Here is a 20,806-nt window from a genome sequence, read left to right on the forward strand (position 1 = left end):
AATAACAGCTGTAGCTCACCCTAGATCACATTCCAGGCATTTATTTAAGGAACTCGGGATATTCACAGCACCTTCGCAATATACATATTCACTTATGAAATTTGTCATTTGTAACCCATCCCAATTCGAAAATAACAGCGATCTGCATAGCTACAGCACTGCAAGAAAGGAACGTCTTCACTATTCTGGATTAAATCCTACTTTGGCACAGAAAGGGGTCAATTATGCTACCCCAAAATCTTTGGTCTTTGGCCAAATAGTATTAAAAGTCTGGCAGATAGCCATTCAACATTTAAAAGCAAATTAAAAGATTGTCTGAATGACAACTCCTTTTACTCAATAGATGAATTCTTAGATATAAACCAGTAACTGTAAAGAAAAGTTAAGTTTAATTAATTATTTTGTATAAAGAACCCTTATGTTAAAGTGACACATTCCAAAGCATTACGAAATGTCATATTCATTATCTATAGAATGAAGATCGATCTATATATGTATGTATCTCTCCAAAATGAACACAATGGATTCTTTCTCAATACCTTTACCACCCTTCTTTGTGGAGTATGTGAGTTTGCAGTATAGAACCACGCTGCTTCTATTGTCTCTGTCCAATGTGTCATTGATGATACTGGGAAGCTCATTTCCTAACAGAAGTTGGCAAGTGTTACAGAAGGTATTAGCATCTTGTTATCCGCAATTATGAATTTCTGTGTGATCATGCTAGACGAGATCTCCAAAAACTCCAGCAACCACAGTGCAATATGCGCACTTGACTTATTTATTGATCATGAAGAGGGCATGCTGGCGTTCTGTCGTTGGTTCTAGGAAGATGGTGCCGACAGTTTCCTAGGCAGAGTGGTACAGTCTATGGCATATGTTTCTGTATCATTAGCCTTTACCAATTTGATGATGATATCGACAGACCCATTCACAGTGTCAGTGTAGTCTGCCTGAAGGGTACATCATTAACAGGCCAAGTCGTGGTGCTGTTGTTGTGGTCCTGGCTGTATAAATTGCCAAGGGATCAAGCCTTGGTGCTGTCTTTGTTAGTCACCGTCGATACATCACCAAAGTTTTAACTCACAGTGATTGGAAATCAGCTGCTGTGCATGTATTGTTGATACACCGTCTCAAGGCAAATGTGAAGATCGCATCATCTAAATTGTTGGCGCAAGGAAACGTTCAGATACTTAACAAATCTTCTGGAAAGAAGGAAGAGTCATTGATAAATATCATGTAAGAATCTTATGCAGATATCAGTAATAATAATGACAATAATAAAAATAATAATGACAGTAATAGCAATAAACGAATCTGTGTAAGTATTTGGAAAGTTATCTGCTTTGGGGCAGCCACAGTGACATTTTCAGCATTAAGTATTCTCAGCACTCATGAGAGTATTACCTTTAACATTTTATCTTGCATGGTATCAGTACTAATCCCACTCTCAGAAGGAGTGCATTCATTTGAAGTAATGGCTCCCAATATTTCATACAGCTCATAATCAATATCCACCACCTTGTGAGTGGCTGTGACATTACTTATATTAATAGATCGTAATAATTTAAGTAGCTCGGCATAACCATAAATATCATTGTGGCCATTTGTGGTATATACCCACCTAGCAAGCTGAATTGATCTTAGCTTCTTACAATCTTCCGATCTCATGGCTGTGACCTCACTGAAGAATTCTGCAAAAATGAAGAACATTACAGTATATAACCATTGTAACAGGCATGATTGGATGCCGCACTGCACTCAACTACAACACTACATTTGGGCGATGCTGTCTCAGCGCAGCCTGGAAGCGAAGAGATAGCTCCAAGCAAACCATGGCTTATATGAGTATATAGGCCACAAGGCTACAAAAGAAAATTTATGGCAGAAGATCCAGTTTTACATCACTTCAGCATAGAGTATTGTCGAAGTGTTCTCTAGTGTTAAACACATTGGCGAAATTGTGTTAGCGGTATTTGTACACTGTAGGCAAGAAAATGTATTATTATCTTCGTTTGAGATAGGTTTTATGTTAATGCGTTTTGCCTTCTACTTCTTTTCTGATATTAGCCGTTCTGTTTCCTCCAGTGTCAAAAATCAAATTGTAATTTTCTGCATGGTTACATTCTCAGTCCACTTCAGAAACAGGTGAAAAGATGAGATCGAAGAAGAAAATGATGCTGAATGTGTACAAGACAGAATGTGTTTTAAATTCAGCAACAGTAACATCATGAATTGTTGCTAAGATGCCTATTCCACTGTGGTCAGCAGCTCGTCCATACAAACATAAAGGTAATCTCAATTTCAATCACCATAGAAAGGAAGGACTAGCAAAAAAATATTGCAAAGTGTTGTCGAATTGGACAGAAACGACATAAAAAGGAAACTGCACCAATCTTTACTTCCATTAACAATGACCCTGATTGTAGGACTTCAGAAGAACTATATGTCCATCTTTATTGAAGGAGATAAATTTCAGGTACGTTAATTGTGGACGTAAAATCATATTAATCGGCAAAGAAGAGATTGTTCTATGGAGAAGGCGTTATTTAAGAACAATGAAATCAGCAACCCAGGAAGTTCAAAATTTATTACTTGGGCGAGCCGTGGCGTAATGTGTGCTATACACAGGTTAAAATATCGATGGATGATTCAATATGACCTGCTTTCAAGTCTTTCTGCCTAGGTTGTGTGCAAGAAACAGAGCGCCATCTGGAAAAGGAAAATGACTAACAATAGCGTGTAGTGGAAGGAAGAAACGTTTTGTGGACAATTGTTTGTCGACTTTCGAGTCGAAAATCATCAGTGACTATAGCGACGAAATTAAGGCGAATTCTTTCGAATCTTAGATTTTTCAATGTACTTCCTTACCTAGATCATCAATGTGTTACTGTGAGTGATAATGCAAGATACCACTCTTGAAAACGAAAAAATGAAAAACAGAGGCCCCAGCAAACAGAATGTTATAGACTGGCTTTCTTCCACAAAATTTCTTCTGCCTGAAGCTGTCACTGAAGTAAAGCTGAATGTGTGGCACAAATATGTGCAGCACGTTCAGAAGTGAACGTGGGACACTGCTAATATTGTGAAAGCTCAAGAAGAGAGCTTTGTTATAAGTGCCAGTAGTAGTAGCAGCAGATCGTGTAACTGCTAAGACAATGGAATGTTCTGCCTGTGCTGGAAAAAGAAAAATATAAAAAAAGAATTCACCTGATAAAATTACTGTTGAGGTAGATTTATTTTGTCGCTCAAATTCTTTTCGCCAAATCCAACTAAAGTACTTGCGTCACAGGGAGCAGGAAAGATTGATTACATATTCATGGCGGTAACTGCAAATTTTATTCTGTTTCTTTTGGTTGGTTTGTGGGATTAAAGGGACCAGACTGCTACGGTCATCGGTCCCTTTTTCCAAGTACTAAATACACCCACAGAGAATAAAAACTATTAACAGAATAGAGCACAGACGACACAGAACAACAGAAACTGAGACAAAGACCAGACGAGTTGAACTAAAATCACACAGAGTGTGACGGTGGTTGGCCAACCATAGAAATAAAAAAAGTAAAATCCAACCACTTAAAACACATTAAAAAATCAGTTTAAAACCGGAGGCTAAAGGCCAGAATCCACACAAAACCATAAGGTAAAACAGAAACACTTAGATTAAATGATAAAAACCCCCTGCCCGAATAAAACGTAAAACTAAGTCAGCCGTAGCAGGGTCATCTATTAAAAGGGCAAGGAGCTTGTCAGGCAGTGCGAACGACTGCCTGAGCACAGCTAAAAGCGGACACCCCAATAAAATGTGGGCCACAGATAAAATGGAACTGCAGCGACATAGAGGTGCGTCCTCACGGCGTAGTAAGTGGCCGTGCGTAAGCCGAGTGTGCCCAATGCGCAGCCAGCAGAGGACAACAGACTCCTAGCGGGAGACCCGCATGGGCGACCGCCACACAGTCGTCGTTGCCTTGATTGGACAGAGTTTGTTGGGCGTGGGCAGATTGCACCATACAGCGCCCCAAACCGAAAGAACTTCGCGGCGTAAGACTGCCCTCAAATCAGTCTCCGGGAGGCCAATCTCCAGAGATGATTTACTAGTGGCCTCTTTCGCCAGGCGGTCAACATTCTCATTGCCAGGTATCCCAACATGGCCTGGTGTCCACACGAAGACCACAGAGCGGCCGCAACGCGCAAGAGTATGCAGGGACTCATGGATAGCCATCAACAGATGGGAACGAGGGAAACACTGGTCGAGAGCTCGTAAACCGCTCAGGGAATCGCTACAGATAACGAAGGACTCACCTGAGCAGGAGCGGATATACTCTAGGGCACGAAAGATGGCGACCAGCTCAGCAGTGTAAACGCTGCAGCCAGCCGGCAAGGAACGTCGTTCGGAATGGTCCCCTAGAGTTAGTGCATAACCGACTCGACCAGCGACCATGAGTGGAATTTAGAACAATCCCTTCTTAAACAATGCCTACATTATTAGATCCACACCTCCCCCAAGTTTCCTGTTTCTGTCATTAGTGTTATTGGCTGAGTGATGTGAGGTAGTGAATCGGTCTGGTATTATTTTGGCCCTTTAGGAGTTTAATTTCTAAAAGCAGTGAAACACGTAATATTTCACTTTGAACTGAGAAACCAAACACAAGTTTCCAAAGATTTAATTTTAAAAATGGTTTTTAGAATGAAATATACCTGTAAAACCTTTCATACCTTATTTGACCCCTTTATGTTTTCAATTTCCTAGAGAATTGAAACGCTTTTTTATTTCTAGGTGAGAATTTCTTATGTTTATCTTTAATAAGTACTTTCGTAACAAAATATTTTCATAAAATGCTTCATCCACTGTTTTACCCACTTAGCAGCTGAATTTCGAAAAACACTTAAATGTATATTTTTTATTCATAAGTCAGAAGTTGGCGGTAGTTTTCACAAATCTAGCTTTAAAATTCTTTAGTTTTTTTAATTATGTTTCATTTTCAAAACAAAATTTCCACTCACTATTTCACCCCCAAAGGTGTTAAATTACCAAAAATTCTGAATAAATATTTCTTTGATTCTGACTGAGAAACGAAATACCAATTTCTGTAGATCAAGCTTGCAAATTACCTCAATAACGACATATTTTTAAAAAAATCTATAATTTTCAGAGATTTAATGTTAAAAATGCTTTCTCAATGGAATATTTGTATGAAAACTTACGTCCACTGTTTCACCGCATTATATAGTGAATTCACAAGAGAAGTAAAACGCTTTTTTCGTTTTCAAGTGTAAGGCCAAATTCACGTTTTCATACATGTTGTTTTAAAAATTCATTCATAATGAGACATTTTCATAAAACACTTAAGTCTTCATTTCACTCCTTTAGGGGTTGAATTTCCAAAAACACTGAAACATTTATTTATTTACTTTGTAAGAGAGAAGTCATACTTTATGGCTCGAATCTCGAAAAATTACTTCTTAAATGACGCCCTCTCCTACTTTAATGTTTCTATCATTTGCAGTTTCTGCTGGCGATGATGACTCTGTAAGTGAGTGAGTCAGATAGTCTGGACATTGCCTTTTATACATAAAGGTATACTTCACATATAATACTGGAGTATGCTTACTCTTTAGTTATCCAATAATCTGCTTTAACCACTATGTTTTATAGACAACATAGTTATTCATGCAACATAGCCTCTCAGACTTGTGGAAACAATTAAATCATAAATGACAATTTTAGAATCGTGCACCATGTATAAATTTCTGAGGAAGCTTATGCATATCACTGAACATTTGTCATGCTTTATGATACTCTGGAGCAAAGAATTATGAAGGTGTAAGGCTAAAAGGCAATTGAAACTTGCATCTGGTAAATAAGCGATGTAGCGAAAAGACGTTGGTCTTTGTTTTACGAGGTTCTGGTCAGTATTCATCTACTTTAGAAGGAAATTAAAAATGTTTTCAGCGAAACTAAAGATGAGGCGGAAAAGAATTGTGCCCCTTTTTGTATATCATACCTAGTTGCTCTAAATTTTTCAAGGCCATTGAACATTTTACAGCACTCAAATGCTGATGTTTTGCAGACTTTCCACAGTTGTACTTCTATTTACTGTAAATACGATGGAAAAAGTAACTTAACTACGGGGAGAAATAAATCAGTGTTGAATTTTACCACTAGGTCGATAGATATCGTCCTTCCTTTGTACAAGCGTCCTTTCAGACTGTTAACCAGATGACACTATGTTGAACATGAGGTGTAGATGAGATCTTACGAGCTGCAGGGGATCAAAGGTTGACACAATCTACTCAAGAGCTTGCATACGCTCGCTCGGAGACACACAGTTGCATGCTCATCTGGGACAGACGGAGTGCTCTAATTAGCTTCCTGCACCCCTGGCGTATGCAAAGGCTGCCGTTGCACTGATTTACACATTAATGCCTTTGGACTGTGAATGGGGCTTGTCACAGAGTACGTACTTGGTATGTAACAATACTTAGGTATGACTGAGATGAGTGTAATGTATATAGGATTTTTCAAAAGCGATGGTACAAGGCATGGTGGCTGGCAGACCGGAACAATTTTATCATATTATGCTAGTAATACTTATGTTCAAAAATGCTTTGCCCAAGTGCTAGCATCTCAGAAATCTGGAGGAGAGCGTAAGATCTTTGGACCGCAAAAGCCAGTTCATTTTATTCTGAGAATAAAATCTACATTGATCATAAAATTCCTAAGAATTTCGCGATTTATGCCATGTTTTCTAGACAAAAAATGGACCAGAACCTACAAAAGGATTCATTTTTCTTTCCAATGATTCACCTCATTTCCCTCCATCCTAAGAAGAAAAAAGTAGTATATGAGCAGGGAAATGACTAATTTGAAGTATAATACATGTTTTATTCTTTTATTGTTTTAAATAATTCCTGGGTGGATGCTCACCCAACCTGAGATTTCAAATATATTATTGTCTTCATATAAAGTAAGTAAGGTAAAATCTGTAATGAAATTCACGCTGAAAAATCTTTATCATTAATTTCATTATAATTATTCCTAAATTTCCTCACTACATTCTGTCTCAATTTAACCAGTCCACAATAAAAAGAATTGAAAATCACAGTTAGATATTAATTTACAATATATGTCTGGTAAAAGAATTTAAAATTCGCTATTAAGCTCTGCACATAGTTTCCCCCATATCTAGTCCTAAAAATTCGCATTCAAAAAAGTTTTACAAAACATTTACTTCTACCTTATATCACTGAGCATCTTGAGTTAGGGCTGTATTTATATAGTAAAAGTCCTTAATAACAAAATTTTAATTTTATACCTTGCAAATGGGCAGCTCAAAAGAAACAACAGAAAACGTGTAAGGGTTAATACTGTTCAAGGGATAGCAGAAGTGGTATGTAATAAACCTTCATTATGTTATTCGCTTTTTAAAGATGAAGAAGAAGAGAATCCAGATTTTGATTTCGATTATGTAGCATATGGCGACGTCACCAGGTAATATCCATATGACAACGAATCTATTTTATTTTTCAAATCAAATCTTTTACCACCATATGAGTCAATGCTTTCCAATTTACTTTAACTAAACACGTTTCATGTTTAAAGCTTGGAATTAAATTCATCGTTCTGTGATGTTTAGTATTGTTGACCACATATTCTTCATAACCTTCTAAGCTTATATCATTTTTAACCACACATATCTTGACACCTGATAGCTTTCTCCTACTTGTTGCTAACTTTATTTCATACTTTATGATCTCAAATCACTAAATTCTCCATTGCTTTTCCATTACATTCCTCTTTCATTTTTCCCAAATCTTTCTAGTTTCCTTGAGGAATATTGTGTATATTGTCAATTTGATATTCTCTAGTATCACATCAGTCACCCTTTGACTTCATGTCTTCATAGAAATCTTTGGTCAGTTTGTTGTACTTATAACTGTTCGTTTATCTCTCACAGTCCTTTGGATTCATAACTCTATAGTGAAAAACATTCATCTCTTTTTACATAAATCAGGTATACTCATATCATTGTCGATTGGATTATTAAAAATAATTTAGTTTTGTTAATGTGTACTGCAGCAAGATTTTTGTTAAATATTGTTCTTCCTTTGAAGCGTAGATTTTTCACATGTCTTTCACATTTTTCTCTATCTGAAGCTAATTTTATGTGCACTCTGTTTCTATCTCTATTTTCCTAAATACAGAATGATTTATCAATGTGTACAAATACATAATTATCTCTAGCATTCATGGTAGACAACAACTTACTTTCTTCAGTGCCACTCCTTTGAATATTCTAGAACTCCTACAAATAGTTACCCACTTTTAGAAACAAGTGACATCTCACTGAGTTTTTAAGAATCAAATGAATCTGGTTCATCCCATTCAAACCCACCATAAAGCAAATATTGTCTCAGAGCATAACCATGCACGCTGTTTGCATCTAAATATGGTAAATAATTTTAAATTGCTTTTACAGCATAGTATTGCGTATAAAAAATTTTTGCCTTCATATATCTTTTACAACATTGGGACATACCACCTCTTATTCCTTTTTATGTAACTAGAAAATACCATAAACATGTAATAAATAAAGTAGTTGTTCAGTCATTTTTAGCATCCAGTTCCAAAATAAACCAGGTGTTTTAAAATATCAAGATGGATCCAAATTGTATGTTTCATGTAAGTTTGTCTAAAATTTTCAAACACATCAGCCGATGTTGAAACATCAGTTTTCAGATTGGATCATGATATTCACAAAGACCTTTGATATTTAAAATTTTTACCAAACTGATTTTGCATAGTTATAACCTTCATCATTTATTTCACATTCATTAATTTTTGTAAAATTCTGAACTTCAGTAAAACAGTTTCTTAAAATTTCTTCCAAGTATCTAGTCACAGGGATTGACACCTTTCTTCATTAGTACATTGATTAGATTTTCTGGAAAAAAAATTTAATGTTGATCATTTAATCCTTTTTCAAAATTGATGAAACATTTTCAAGGTTTGAGGCCATGAATCTAAATGTCTCATCATACTTTAGCTTCCCAATATCTGTCTTCTGCCAAAGCAAATATATCTAGCTTCATTATTTGGTATTCAACCAATTTATTCATTATCAAAATTAATTTCTTTTATAAACAAATAACAGTCATATCCTGAGAGATTGTGTAAATAAATTGGGATGAAATTAAGATGTTTTAATTGCAATTTAATTGACTGCATACTTGAGCTACACATTTACAGTCAAATGATCGTGGTGATGAACTTCCTTATTACATTTTGTATAATGATGTCTGCAATATGAAGATATCTATGTTCTCACATATTTCGATTGTTGTTTTATGTTAATTTAGTTAATGGTATCATTTCTTCAATTACAGAACAAACTCCCATAAGGGACATATATCCTACGCCTTCTTTACACGTCCCTCATCGAAAGTAAAAGTCATTCTCATTTTGTGATCGCGCAAACGGACGCACATACCATCAAAATCTAGAACAGCCTCATAATGTCTCAGAAAGTCCAGGCCAAACACTGCGTCAACTGCTAGTGATGGCACCGTCAGGAACACGGCTGTAAGGTCACACGACTGACAAGTAAAATCAACATCCACCTGCTCTTTCCTTTCTACGCTCTTATTCTCTACAGCACCACGCACTCTTATTTTCTGCAAAGGAAGAATAGGCCACAGACTCTTCACGCTACACCGCTTTAAAATCCTAGTACGTTCGACAGTCCTGAAGCATTATTTGAATTCGGGTTACTGCTTCACGTCTCAGATGACTGCAGGCAAATTTTTTTCTGAGCGCATCTCCCCATGAGTGAGGTAGCGAATGCTCAAATTGGTTTGACCACATCGAGGGGCATATGTCGTGATTAGGGTTCTGGAAAAGAGAATATGATTGTACAAAGTGTCTCCTGCATTCTCCCTCGTCACTATCACAATTCGTACCGCTGTTCGTCATTTCCTCTCACATTACAGGGTCTCTCTTCTAAATCGAGGTATTCCTCGTCTTCATCACGCCTAGACTTACCGCTAGAGCGTTCTACCCCTCTTAACGCGTTACAAATAGTGGAACTGCCCTCTCCGTTCTCATTTTCCAGTAGCCTATTATGCAGTTCAGCTATTAGGTCCAAATTGTGTTTGCTTACGTCGGCTTGCATCGTTTTTAACCACAGCAGTGATTGCATTTCCTTGGATCCCTCAATAGCGTCTGTCTGTGTCCTATCCGATTCTGTTTATGCGTTAGTGTGATCTTTTCTATCGAACTTGTCATGACGCCCACCTGATTGTTTACTTTCTGAATCTCGTCCGCTTGCGCTGTAATCTGCTCACCCTAAGCAGCCACTTGTTCGCTCACACGTGCAACAACTTCTCACTGCTCCTTGCAGACGCCTTCTAGGACTTCCTTTGTTTGCGACTCCTATGGAATGACGATTTCTCGCGAGGTTAGTTCGTTTTCGAATTCTATTACGCAATTTTCTAGCCTGCCTGTGGCCTCAGTGGCATTGGTTTACACGGACTGTATTTAACATGGAGTCAGCTAGTTCTTGGTTTCCAGCAGCTGCTGTGGCGATTCAGGTTTCTAACGCTTCTAGTCGTTCCTGGTGGTGCCCTAGCTTATTAGTCAAATCACGTATTCATTGCCCCTATCTCCTCATCCAGTTTCCTTGTTAGGTCATCTCACAAAAAGCTCAAGTTATCACTTAACGCTTTATTTGAATCGTTCCATTTATCGCTTAATCCTTTCTCTGAATCCTTCAATTTATCACTTAATGTTTCACGTAATGCTTTGTTTCAATCGTTCAATTTATCAATCTGCCAGGTCAAGTCATTATTAGCTCTTTTCTGCTCATTGGCCTGCTGCTTCGTCAAATGGATCATGCTTGCTAAAAGCGGATTCTCCATGCTCATACATCCTGTACTCTCCATGACTGTTGGAATCGGTTCTTCCGCAGCTTCACTTCCCGCACCCTCCTTTGTGCTGGCGTCTTCCAAGGTCATCCCCACACTTCTACTTGAGATTCCGTCAGAGTGGCAACGGGCCTACCTGTTTGTTCACCACCCATGGTCAGCTGACCTTGCGGATTCACTGCCCCACATTCGGATTCTATGGCAGCCAGCAACGCAAGCGAACTCTCGCCACTATAGTTTCCTACAATTAGCGTGTTCATTTCCATTATACATTTAGCGGGCACACTGGTAATAATCTGAATCATTACCTACGTCAACCGTTGTAACCACTGTCTCCTACACGCTACACAGGATGCAAGCACAAAACATGAATGAAAAATTGTAATTACCTAAGTTGAAGTTCAAAAAAAATCCCATCAATTTTGCAATAGAACACAGCAGCCCCAAAACAACAAGATACAACACAAATTAAGACAACGCCGTACTCAACACAAGTAGAATTGATCTATGCTGTACACGGAAAAATAATTATTGTAAATTAGAATTTAGTTCTAATTAGTATATCCTGAGTACTGGACAGAAGGATCTGCAACTCGAAATCCTGGACGGACACGCCATGTGCTGTGTAACCTTCATAATATCGGTGCTATAGGTAATGTTTTACGTCGATCTGGTAGTAAGATTACCATCGCTTGTCATGCCCTATAGCTCTTACAAGCTATCCTCTGTAGTAATCGTTTAACAAATTCGTGTGGTACACGAAATTACAGGCCCCTGCGAATTATTGCCAGGTATTAATAACTTGTAGCGGGAGGGTTGAACCAACCGGTAAAAATTTTAATGCAACGGATAAGGCATTATATTTTTGAACCACTACAGAAGGCAACTATGCAGGGCTTAATAGTCAGCATAGAACCGTTATTTACTTTCATGACCCAGCATTCAACAGCGATACTGGCATTCACTGATTCTTTATTATGAAGGGAGGAAGTAATCAGTCAGGGGTATAGATTAGGTGATATTTATTCAATACCGGTAGTATTTCAACAACTAGCTGTGTATCTGTTGGAATATACATCATAACTGGTCTTTCTAGTTAACTTGATTAATTTTTAGCCACATAATTATGGAAAGGGAGAGGGGAGTGCTGACCTGGCTCCAGTGACATTTTATGCAGGCACACATTTAAACCTAAGCATATGCTTATTACATTTATTTGCAATAGTTCACGCAAAACAAATTCAGCAAAGACGTTACAAGCGAACTCGATCAGGGCGGAAGAGTATTTCGTATACCTTTATCCCATCAATGGGCCTTAAAAACTGAACTTTCCTATATACAGTAGTTTAGACCGGGTATTTTACGTAACGCACTTCATTGTAGAAGAATCAAATAGTTATGTGGTGGAGGGGGGGGGGGGGGCACAAGAAACATTAACTGTCACATGAATACTATTGTACACACGTGGCTAAGTGGCGGTAGCCAACAGTAATGCAAAAAATACGGACACACTAGATTATTCCTTCTCTATCTTACACTATCCCACTACTGTATGGGTATTCACTCGACTACTATACATGTGCAGAGCGAAACTGCAGTTTACCAATGGGGCGCTCGCTCCTACCGACCACATGGCGCGAAAGCAAGTACACAAAGAAAGTATATGAAAAATAAATAAAAATCTATTAAAATATTACTGTAGAAGAAACACCACATTAAAATTAATTAAATGAATGATCTTCCATTAAAGACACAGCAATAATCCGACTGTGAGCATAAGGCACGTTGTGCGCGTCCTGACCAAGGCACAAACGCAAAGTTCGGCCAAAATCTGACTTAATTACGAAAATAAGCTCCCTTATGGGGGCTTCGTGGTAATATCACACGCGATTTCAACATCTGAACCATATTAACTAACCGATTTGAGACATTCTGATGTCTTTGTTAACCGTACCAAAATCGAGAGCTGCGTCTTCTCGTGTGCTCAGCACCTCAATCCACGAACAAATCGACCTGCGGATACCTCACCTAACCGTTGTTCGTTCAAAAGTTGGTGAAGAGGACTGTTCGCCAACCTGACGGAGCCAATTCTCGTGCCTTCGCGACCTCTCTGACCAGGCTTGCCCTCTATATTTGCCAAACTTCTTCGGGTTCCGGGGATTGGTACTAACCTACCACAGATCCACTCTACACATGCGATGCTACGAACTCTGACCAAAGCTTTCTGCTACATCACATACTACCTCATTCATACAGTGGAAGGTCGCATAAGGGATAGGATGCTATGAAACGCAGCACACACGAAATAAAAAGAAATAATGAATAGATAAATATAAAACCGCTTAGTCCTTTCTCTCGTGCTTGTTAGCCTCGGATTTACTTCTGCCGAGTAAAAACACTCTTGCTTTAATTCTCATGTACAGGAATTAATTGAGAAAAGATATGGAACTGTACAAGTTCTGTTTCAGTATAAATTTGTAACTATGCATGTATTTAAATACCTTAATTGCTATATAGTAGACATTAATGTGGTGCATATTGTACACTAAAACACTAGACTACTAAAGTAATTGATAACTAATATGATATTTCTCTATTTTTACTGTAGCTTTAAATTCGTGTATTGTTTTATGTATTTATTAATTCTACGTTTATTTGGTTTATGTTTCACTTTTTTCGTCACACATTGAGGTGGGAAAAATGCTTGAATATACTGTTCAAAATTGCTTTCTTTTCTATGCAACATTTTGCATTATACAATAGTTCCTACAGCTTGCAACAATTTGTCTGCAAATTGTATAATATCGCATAAGCATGTCACAGCTCATTCGCGCGTATTAATATTTCTGGAGACATTATTTTGTTTCTTTTCTCCTTTCTTTCCTTTCTTTTTGTCTTATTTTGTGTTGCAGATTTCTGTTAAGTATCTTGCAGAAGTAAAAGTGGAGCGAGCTGACAGAAAGTCATCACTTTAAATCAGGTCATCTGAACTACATGAAATGCGAAACATTTGAATTACTTCAGGAATTGCTAATCCATTTTCTTGAGCTTCGATCAGTAAAAAGGTGTCTTGTACATCACCTCCAAACCTCGCTTTTTTGAAGCACTTGATGAGAGTATCTGGCTTTATTTCCATTACAGCCAAACCAACCCTGTTAACTGAATCCAGAATGGGAACTGGCTGTCCACGAGCAAACACACTTTTGACTTCTTGAGCACCAACAGTAATAATAAGTGATTCCATCAACAATTGCCTATAATGTGGCTTTAATTTGAAAATGACTGCCTGTTCAGTGGGTTATGTGAGATTGGTAGAACCTAACGGATATCAAACCAATCTCACGTTTGCCAACTTGACTTGCAGGAGGCTGGTTGCATTGTCAAGAAATGAGAGAACTTGGCTATTTCCTTTTCTCATTATGGTCCAAAAAGGCACCAGCCACTCTTCCATAAGACCACACACCATCCACGACTATTGCCTCTCCACCTAACTGGAAGCTTATTAACGTCTGTATTTTCGAAACAATGCTGTTTCACCGCCTGTAATAACAATTGGCTTCTCCATTTCACCTATCATGTTTTCACTCAGCAGCATAGTGAACGTTTGGTTGGACATTTTTCCACTGATGCACCTTTCACCTCGAATTGAGCGTAGTGCGAGATAACATAGTCCGGTTTTATCGGCAGTGAACATGTCTTTCTTTCACAGCACAGATCGTTATTCAGTGGTGCAGTACTGGCTTCTATTCTTTTCCTACATTTTGTTGCACATTAGGTGCTTCCCCACGCACATTTCGTTCCACAAGATGGGGCGATAGCTTTGAAACTGTCCAGCCTTCCTGTGGGGTGACGAACTCTGTATTCCCAAGCTCATTAGTGACATTCAAAGCCTTACTCAGAAACATAGTTCCAGACTGTATTACGTTTGCCTGCACACTTAGAAACCATCTCCACACCTTGTCTTAAATTCTTCATTTCCTGTCTTCTTTCCCTTTCTTTTCATATTCCCATTCTCTTTCATCCATTAATGCTGTAACTTATTCTTGTTTCTTACAGTTGCTTAAATGGGTGTTTTACCAGACTTGAAATACAGCATTCTTTCTCACACAAAGTGTTTGCCGTTCTCACATGCATTAATTACCTAGATCTTTCGTTAATTGTTAGTGATGCATTCTATTTGTTTGACATCGTGTGGTAAATGAAAGTGCTACAACTTAACTGCCCTTTTACTTTATTTCTAAAAATCTATACCTTAAATTTAAAATATAGTTGAATTTATTATGATCTGATACCAGTTTTAACACAAATACACACAAATCAACACAAATGACTTGCTCCATATTTTGCATTTTCTCGAAACTGTAATATGCTTCCTCTTTTCCCAAACAGGTAACTTGTTGTCTTGGTATGTTGTCACAAAATCAGTCAAAAACTATTTTTCTGTGAGTTGTTTTACGTTAACAAATGCAGTGTGTGCCAACATCATCAGAATCTAGCTAAAGTTACTATTCCAAATTCGATTTTTTTTGTCTACTACTTCATCAGTTATGATAGCACCATGAATGTGTTAAATTTTTATTTGCTTAGCATGATTTTCTGTATTGAAATTATTAATACAGTATGACATACACAAATTACATTTTGTAATTTTGTTTTCTAAACCCAAAACCTATTTTCCATTCCTTGATTATGCCTTCTATCCTCTTCAAATAATTTATTACCTTTTTTGTTGTTTACTACTGTATATACTCAAGCAGCTGCTCCACCAGCTGATGAACCAATAGTAGCTGTATAAGGTAATGTTGCCAACAGTAATGGATGAAATACTCATTTGTGTTACCTCATACTTTCTTTTGTTAGATATTCATTTACATTTCCAAAACCGGTGTGCCTAATGATATGAGCAATGTCTGCCAGTATTTATCTCTCTTTTTGTAACATGAATTAAAAAATATTCAGTGTTCTACAGCTCGTCATTATGAAGTTTAGATATAATGCTTTGTGTTTAAATTTACCGCTAGGTAGCAGTTTGTAATCAATACTGAAGTTATTCACTTACATAGAATAAAATTTAAGGAGGATGAAATATTTTATAGTCCTCATCTATTTTCATCTGAGCTCATTGATAATTTTCCTTATCCATATATTATTCCGCTAACTGTTTGCTCCCCCCCCCCCCCATTAACCATGGGTCTTGCGACTGGTGGGGAGGCTTGTGTGCCTCAACCACACAGATAGCCGTGCTATAGGTGCAACCACAATGGAGGGGTATCTGTTCAGAGGCCAGACAAATGTGTGGTACTGAGGAGGGGCAGCAGCCTTTTCAATACTTGCAGGGGAACAGTTTGGATGATTGACTGATCTGGCCTTGTAACACTAACCAAAACGGCCTTGCTGTGCTGGTACTGTGAACAGCTGAAAGCAGGAGGAAACTACAGCCGTAATTTTTCACGAGGGCATGCAGCTTCACTGTATGATTAAATGATGATGGCGTCCTCTTGGGTAAAATATTCCGGAGGTAAAATAGACCCCTATTCGGATCTCCAGGCGGGGACCACTCAAGAGGACGGCGTTATCAGGAGAAAGAAACCTGGCGAGTGTGGAATGTCAGATCCCTTAATCGGGCAGGTAGGTTAGATCATTTAAAAAGGGAAATGGATACGTTAAAGTTAGATATAGTAGCAATTAGGGAAGTTCGTTGGCCGGAGGAACAAGATTTTTGGTCAGGTGAATACAGGGTAATAAATAGAAAATCAAATAGTGGTAATGCAGAAGTAGGTTTAATAATGAATAAAAAATTAGGAGGGCAGGTAAGCTACTACAAACAGTATAGTGAACGCATTACTGTCGCCAAGATACGTGAAACCCACGCCCACTACATTTTAACAAGTATATATGCCAACTAGCTCTGCAGATGATGAAGAAATTGAAGAAATGTATGATGATATAAAATAAATTATTCAGGTAGTGAAGGGAGATGAAAATTTAATAGTCATGGGTGACTGGAATTCGACAGTAGTATAAGGAAGAGAAGGAAACTTAGTAAGTGAATATCGATTGGGGCTAAGGAACGAAAGAGGAAGCCGCCTGGTAGAGTTTGGCACATAGCATAACTTAATCATAGCTAACACTTGGTTCAAGAATCATGAAAGAAGGCTGTATACATGGAAGAACCCTGGAGATACTACAAGATTTCAGATTCTTTATATAATGGTAAGACAGAGATTTAGGAACCAGGTTTTAAATTGTAAGACATTTCCAGGGGCAGGTGTGGACACTGACAACAATCTGTTGGTTATGAACTGTCGATTAAAACTGAAGAAACTGAAAAAAAGGTGGGAATTTAAGCAGATGGGACCTGGATAAACTGAAAGAACCAGAGGTTGTACAGAGTTTCAGGGAGAGCATAAGGGAACAATTGACGGGAATGGGGGAAAGAAATACAGTGGAAGAGGAGTGGGTAGCTTTGAGGAATGAAGTAATGAACGCAGCAGAGGATCAAGTAGGTAAACGGACGAGGGCTAGCTGAAATTCTTGGATAACAGAATAGATACTGAATTTAACTGATGAAAGTAGAAAATACAAAATGCAATAAGTGAAGCAGGCAAAAAGGAATACAAATGTCTGAAAAATCAGGTCGACAGGAAGTGGAAAATGGCTAAGCAGGGATGGCTAGAGAACAAATGTAAGGATGTAGAGGCTTATCTCTCGAGGGGAAGACAGATACTGCCTACAGGAAAATTAAAGAGACCTTTGGAGAAAAGAGAACCACTTGTATGAATATCAAGAGCTCAGATGGAAACCCAGTTCTAAGCAAAGAAGAGAAAGCAGAAAGTTCGAAGGAGTATATAGAGGGTCTATACAGGTGCGATGTTCTTTAGGACAATATTATGGTAATGGAAGAGGATGTAGATAAAAATGAAATGGGAGATATGATGCTGCGTGAAGAGTCTGACAGAGTGCTGAAACACCTAAGTCGAAACAAGGCCCCAGGAGTAGACAACATTCCATTAGAATTACTGACAGCCCTGGGAGAGCCAGTCTTGACAAAACTCTACCATCTGGTGAGCAAGATGTGTGAGACAGGCGATATTCTCTCAGACTTCAAGAAGAACATAATAATTCCAATCCTAAGGAAAGCAGGTGTTGACAGATGTGAAAGAAGGTACCTCGCAAACCTGGCCTTGGGTTTAATGGAGAGACATTTGAAGGGGTCAACTCTTTACTTTACAAAGGGATATCCCAAGATTTCTGTCACCTTATCGTTCAATCCTCGTAAATAACAAAGAGGTTATTATTTGTAGAAGGTGCTATCTTTGTGGTGGTATCAACAGCAATCAAACTACTGTATCTTGCTACATTTGCAAGGGATTTGTTTGGAAACAGGACAGCCAAATCAATGTGATTTGCAATGACAGCAGAGTTTCTCCAGTGGAAGCAAGTGTGTGATTCTTGATATGTATTAACGATATTTTTTCTTGAATGGATGTCTTATATTTCATTACGACTTTACAGCATTTTCGCTTTTTTTTCATTATACATTTTTTGTAATACTTGTTTGAGGCTTATAATAGCACTGAAATATGTGGTTATAACGATCTTACTTTTAGCCTAGAACCCCTTTGGTGAATTCTACCAAATAACTAAAAAAAGTTTCTTTACTTGTTTTCTGACATTAGTGCTGTGCGCACCTGCTGGCGTAATTATCTTCAGAACGCCTGCTGCAGGGTTAAACCTTGACTTGTTTTTCAACTGAATGCTACGAATAAACTGAATTTTATCATAATAATGTTAATATTAGGAAGCAGAGATCAACAATTTCTACTATCCAATATTTACAGTATTTGCCTCTAAATCTTTGTGTTTCACTTGCATCAATATAATGTTTCTGGAAGGTACAAGATATTTGTATCATTTGATAAATCAGCAGCACATATTATGTATCTATGAGATCCATTGTAATCTTCATTTTAGTTGAATGATTCATTAGTCCATATTTATCTTGATATTCTCTTTCACAATTAGTTAATTTATCTCTGTTGAATAAAACCGCCAAAGAACCAACAAATTTCAATGTACCCACTGGCTTTAATAAAAAAATTTTATCTTTGCTATGGTTAATATAGTTTACAATTCGTTCAATTATATATATTTTTTAACATGATTTCCTGTTCTCTTCAGCGTGTAACTTTCATATCTTTATTTCTCTTCTTTGTATTTACTGCATTATGAATCCATTTCAGGCTCATTTAATATGTAATCAAACTGTGAACATCTATGGAAAATCTCCAACTATTTCTGAAAGAGGAGTTGTACGATTGCATGCATATAGAACCATCAGTTATTTGTTTTACATGCTCAGTTGCATTGATAACAAGATATTCTTTTTCACAGTTTTCACATTCTATTCCTTATTGGCGTTTCCAAAGTTTGATTCCCTCTTTCTAATTTTCCATTTTTTTCTCTTTCATTTAAATTTCTTAACATCTGGTTTGTAATTCGCCAAAATTTTTAGAAATGTACGAAGCATTAATAAAACCACATTTACATTTGATGCTTTGATGTAGTAAAAAAATATCTTTAATTTCCTGTCTCTACTTTCCTTCATTAGGGTTTGTAGTTAGACCCTAAAATATCTGAACTGATGCTCATTCGAGCATTTCTGACAATTTTCTTTAAAATCATCAAACTTCACGTCACCACCAACTAATGTATGGTAAATATTATTTAAATTTGACTCATCTTGTCTAAATGAGTTAATAAAATTTACATTATCTCTCAACAATTGTTTTGTTATGTTTGAAGATGTCCAAGCCAAATGAAATTATCTATTCCTTTGTGTCTGCCTCTAGTGAAACATCCTCTACACCACACACTGACTTTTGAGAGTCTCTTACTAAAAGTAACTTATCATGACATTAATCTAGAGGTATGATTTCATCCTTAATTCCAACAAACTTAAGAACTTTCTCATTATTTTACACTTTCACCAAGGCTTTATAAAAATGTGTAAACATTTTTTTTTAACTCTTCATATTTGCTTTGATTGAAATTTGTAGAGTAAACATACAGAGTGTTGATTTGTTCCTATTCAGCTATATTGGAGCTATAATATTACTGTGTATCATTAATGATGTATTTTCTCATTGACTTCACCCTGTTATTGCACATTGAATAGAATTAGGTAAGATCTTGTCTTGCTTGTTATTTGATTCATATCTGGAATTCTTATTTTTGGTTCCCAATCAACTTTCCATTGATTATGAACATTTTTATTAGTAACAAATGCGTTGTCTATTTCTGTTAAAAGGTAAGTCATCTGTTCCCAAGAAGCTACTCAGTGCATCCATGGGAGACAGCTACAGAAGTTCTGCTGTAGTTATTTTATATACAGTTTTACTCCAAATATTATGTAAGAATAATAAATAGTATTTAGATGGACAGACAGTACAGGAATATACTTCGTTTTTCACAAAAGTATTTTTTTAACCTTAATTTGAGTGTTCACATTCACATTTACGTGTTGTTTAGGATCTGTTTCTACTAAAAAGAACACAATGATGAAAATAAAATAAAATAATATTATCCAAAGTAAACTGAAAGAAGTAGGACATTTTAGAATGTAGTTTTTACTTCACTTAGTTGCTATATAAGCTTGCTGGAACAGTTACACTTGCTATGGGTGGGTGACGCCTCAGATGAGAATTCCATTAGGTTGCTGCTGTCCGAAGACTGCCCCCCTAATTTAAGATGATGGGTGACAGCTGCAAGAAGGGCTCCTACTGTCAAGTCACTGGATCATCACGACCTGGCAGTGGACTTCGAAAAATCCCCAGAGCGATAAGACATGACAAATAGAAGAGAGAGAGAGAGAAGTGTGAAATCA

Source organism: Schistocerca piceifrons, chromosome 7 (assembly GCF_021461385.2).
Source record: "Schistocerca piceifrons isolate TAMUIC-IGC-003096 chromosome 7, iqSchPice1.1, whole genome shotgun sequence".
NCBI lineage: Eukaryota > Metazoa > Arthropoda > Insecta > Orthoptera > Acrididae > Schistocerca > Schistocerca piceifrons.